This window comes from Microtus oregoni, unplaced genomic scaffold (genome assembly GCF_018167655.1).
Source record: "Microtus oregoni isolate MIOR12 unplaced genomic scaffold, Mior012 000044F_ref0000062, whole genome shotgun sequence".
NCBI lineage: Eukaryota > Metazoa > Chordata > Mammalia > Rodentia > Cricetidae > Microtus > Microtus oregoni.
Genome location: NW_024543218.1, coordinates 18652034 through 18656911, shown reverse-complemented (window position 1 = coordinate 18656911; position 4878 = coordinate 18652034). Strand labels below are relative to the sequence as shown.

Here is a 4878-nt window from a genome sequence, read left to right as displayed (position 1 = left end):
CTACGTTCCTCTCTCTTTGGCATAATCCACTACCAACCCCCAGTTACACTTTGTAAGTATCTGTTTTAATCTTGATGATGGCTTTTTGTCATCCATATGTATGATGCATGCATGCATGTATGTATGTGTGTATGTATGTATCCTCAAATAGAGATGTAACTTAACTTTTGTGTCTTTGGTACTAAAATAATGACTTTGCACACAGTGGGTCTTCAGAAATCCATGTGCTTAATGCACTTGTGTGTGTGTTTGCTTAACTGTGGACAAAGACTAAAAGCAGGTGTAAAAGCAACATCCTCCTTTGCATTCCAGAACTCATTGCTCAGCATGTTGTGATACAAATAAAAAGTGATATAAACTGGGGTATAACTCACTTGGTAGAATGCTTGCCTGGCATGCTCCAGGCCCTGGCTTGGGGTGCACACCTGCAACCTCAGCCCTCAAGAGCTTGAGGCAGAAGGGTCAGAAGTTCAAGGTCATGCTTGGCTACGTGAGACCTCTGTCTCAAAAAAGAAAAGAAAAGAAAAAAGAATACAACACCTTAAAGAAATTGTCTGTTTATTGCGTAGATGAGATCGATAATCTTCACGTGGCTTGGGCCCTAAAATGTTCTCACAAGATAGCAATATAGCCATAGGCTCTAAACAGAGAATGAACCAAAGGCAGGCAACCTGGCGGCAATGCAGCTCTTGCAAACACAGTCCCTGGAAGGTCCACATCTGTGAAACAGAAAGTTCTGGAACAGATTCGCCCAAGGAAATGCTGATAACTTTTTCAAATCCATTGGGGGAGGGGGATATCATTTTACTTTTCTTCTCAGAACTAAGTTGACAAATTAATGCATTAGGTAGAAATTGAAACTGTCTTCCAAGTTATCTGTGTCCACATTCTTCTCAAAGTAAACCCCGAAATCACCTACTCAAGGGAAACAGATGGCTGACTGTCAAGTTCATTGTTTGAAACGATGAAAATATGAACAGTCAGACTAGTACTCACAGCAATCCTTGTTGGGATGTTCATAGACTGCTCTTCCTTTCCCACCTTTGTTCCCACAGTGAAAGCAAAAAATAAACAAACAGCAGCAAAGACCGCCGGCTCCAACAGAACCGGCCAGCACAGCCCTTGAGCAGGCAGGAAGCTGCGGAGTCTCCCTGCTCTAAGCCGGTGGCATGTGCCACGCCTAGCACCTGCAGCAGAATCCCGGGGTGACTGGTGAAGGAGTCCACGGGAAGCTGTGTGGGTAGACAGGAGAGAGCCGTCTGTAAAAGAACAACTGTACCCGATGTCACCAGCTACTGGCTGGACCTGGATTATTTTATTGAGATCATGAAGACTTCTGAGCCCCCAATGGCTCATGGTGTATTTTCAAAGTAGTTCTTTTTTCTTTATAATCAGCAGTCTGTAGAAACTTTTAGAGTTCTTCTCTTAGGTGGTTTTAAAGAATCTATTACACCATGTTTGCATGGAAATAACTTGATTTGGATGGAGAGGAAACAGGACCGAAGCTGTTGAGCAACAGGTTCGTTGGGTTGTAATGGCTGCATTGCATAACCTGGGCAAGGAATCTCATGACATAGAAGATTGTTATAGCAACCTGGAAATCCAGCTAGACCACCCAAGGGCTTCCAAGAGCACTTCAGCCTCTGCATTATAGGAACCTTTTCTCTGACCTGTTACACACGGGCTTGACCATCTCTCAATCGGGAAGCATGGAAAATAAATTAGAACATTTCTTTACTAGGTTTATAAAGGGAATTTATTTTCCATTTATTTATTTCAATATTTTTGTTTTTTTTTTTGAAATAGGGTTTCTCTGTGTGGCTCTGGCTATCCTGGAACTCGCTCTGTAGATCAGGTCGGCCTCAAATTCACAGGAATCTACCTACCTCTGTCTCCCAAATGCTGGGACTAAAGGTATGAACTGCCATACCTGGCTGAAATTTATTATTTTTAAGTGAATCTGAAATTATATCTTAAAAGTGATTCATGTACACAAAGTATGGAAAATAAAAATAATAAAACACAACACTAGTACTATTTTTTATTGTGCTAAAATTATTACATTTTAACAAAGGACATCTAAAACAGCCGAAACAATCAAGTAAAGGAGTGTGGGTGGAGATATTACCCCACTGACTTTATAAACATGTCACAGTGTAATACTGGCATATAAACACATAAAAATCAAAAAACACAATAGAGAACCCAGAAATAAACAACACACACAACTCTAGCCAAACGATCTTCACAAAGATACCAAGAACACACGTGCAGGAAAAGACAGTTTCTTCTATATCTGCTGCGAGAAAAATAGGATGTCCACATGGGAAAGGATTCAATCACATACGTGTCTTTCATCACACATAAAAATCATCCTAAAGTGGATTAAAGGTTAAATATGAGGCTAAAGTCTAAATCCACCTGAAGAAAACAGAGGAAATGCTTCATGATGCTAACTATGCAAAGGTTTTTAAATTTTTTATTGCATTAATTTTATGCAAAGGTTTTTAAATTTTTTTATTGCATTAATTTTATGTGTGTGCATGTGTGTGTTCCTATGCCACAGAGGACATGTGAAGGCAGAGGACAAGTGGCTAGAGTCGGCTCTCTCCTCCCACCGTGCGGGTGGGAGATACCAAGCTCGGGTCGTAAGGCTTGGCAGCAAGCATCTTTACCCAACAGCCACCTCCCTGGTCTAAATGTTTAAATAAGACAAAAGCACATAGGACAAAGCCCAAAATTGACAAATGGGATTACATCAAACTAAAGTCTTCTGCACGGCAAGGGAAATATCTAACAGAGTGAAGGAAGCCTAAGGAATAGAGGAAAATATTTGCAAACTGCACCTGATGCACGACAGTAAAAGGGGACCTTAACTGAACAGACACTTCCCGAAAGGAGGCAAGCGCGTGAAAATGTGGGCATCAGCACCGCTAACCGTCAGATGCGCATCCCGGCTACAGCGGCATTTCTAACGGAAACAGCAACACGCGTGCTGAGCTGGCAGAGAAGGGGGGTTCTTTGGCGCCATTAGTGACGTGTGCAACAATCCGACTGCCAGGGATCTGTCCACAGGGGTGAAGTCAGCATCTTCAGGAGACGTCTGCACTCTCTCTGCCTATAACTACTCACAGGGAACAAGTGCTTCCGGCTGAAACAGAAAACAAGGTGTGAACGCGCAAGAGAGGACCCTTTGGCCGTTGGTAAAGCGTAAACTCCTGTAACTTGCTGGAAAATGGATGAGCCTGGGAAAAATTATATGAAGAACAGTAAGCCAGGCACAGAAAAGGTAAGGACCACATGCTCTCCCTATGCAGGAAACTGAAAGCATGGGTCACAGAAGACAGTGGAGGGCAGGGAGGTGTGGGATGGAGAGAAAATTATTGCTAAGTTTTGCTGGCCAACATCCCATCTCCAGACCCAGTGAGAGACCTTTTCTGAAGGAACAGGGGGAGATATGTAAAACAACACATCTGATTGTCTCCCTCGGGACAGGCACACCCACCACAGCCACACATACGTGGACTTTCACAACACACACGTGTAGGCAGAGGCTGCTTGTTTGTTTCCGGCCACGCAGACCCGAAATGATAACACAGAAACTATTCATTACAACACTGCTTGGCCAATAGCTTAGGCATATTCCTGGCTAACTCTCACATCTTAAATTGACCCATTTCTATTCATCTGTGTATCTGTGTATCTGGTGGTTGTGGCCTACCAGTAAGGTTCTGTTAGTGTCTATCCAGCATCCGACTCCTGAGGCAGCTACAAGGCTTTTCCCTGACTCTGCCTACTCTCTCTCTCTCTCTCTCTCTCTCTCTCTCTCTCTCTCTCCCCATCTCTGCTCAGATTCTCCACCTAGCTTTACTCTGTTAAGCCACTGGCCGAAAGCAGCTTCTTTATTCACAGTATACGGAGGGGAATCCCGCAGCTTCTGTATTCACAGTATAAATCCCACATCACACACATATTTAAGAATTTGGACTGATAGACATTTAAAACACTTTAAACAAACTGTCAATATATACTATTTGTTAATTGTTAATATATATTAATATTTGACTGTGAAAACCAATGTACTGAATTGGAAGTTTTTTCCAAAGGTTTTATTATTACTTGCTGGATCCAAATTTGCTTGTGTAAGTTTTAAAACCATTCATTGTTGCTACTGCTTTCTAGCTAATCATGAACTCCATTTACATTAAGAATGTAAACTTCTACATGCAGACCTGTCCATGACCATGGGCTTCGCCGGAGGAGGCAGCCACGAGAAGGATGAGAGAGAGTTCCTCACCCTCTCTACTTCTCTCAAGGACATACACAAGAATATAGAATCGATTCTGAGAGATTAATAGTCATACATTGCCCAAGGCACACTGCGGCCTGGTTTGAACTGCTTAGCTCTTTCTACGTAAATCCTACTTTAAGAAAAACAGTTGCACCAAGACATTGATTACTTTCTACAAAACAAGATTTTGTTTCGTTATGGTTTTCCTTGTGATAGGGACTCACTCTGTAGCCTAGACTGGCACTGAACTCAGCAATCTTCCTGCCTCAGCTTCAAAACAACTTTTCTTAATAACAATAAACAAACAAAAAGTCCTTTTTAACTTCAAACTTATAGTATGATAGCAGGGTTGACACAGTTGCCTTGGTGACTGCTTTGTCTCAGTATCTACTGCTATTGTCTGCTATGTCTACCATTTATCTGTGTGCTGTGTGTGTGTATGTGCTTGTGTGTGAATGTGTAGAGATTCTTTTTCACATTTGGGAAACCTAACATTAATACAATATTATATGAATACACTGTCCATATTAAAATTACCAATTTCCCAATTGATGATGGGTATGTGTGAACCAGTGATTAGTGTATCT

The 4878-nt window shown here is 41.9% G+C and overlaps 1 non-coding gene across 1 annotated transcript; it reads left to right on the top strand.

Moving 5' to 3' along the window:
* The first annotated feature begins 232 nt into the window (after nt 1–232).
* On the top strand, nt 233–356 carry LOC121434820. Its single transcript, XR_005972515.1, has one exon. It is a non-coding gene; the product is annotated as a small nucleolar RNA SNORA40 (small nucleolar RNA).
* Nucleotides 357–4878: the final 4522 nt, after the last annotated feature.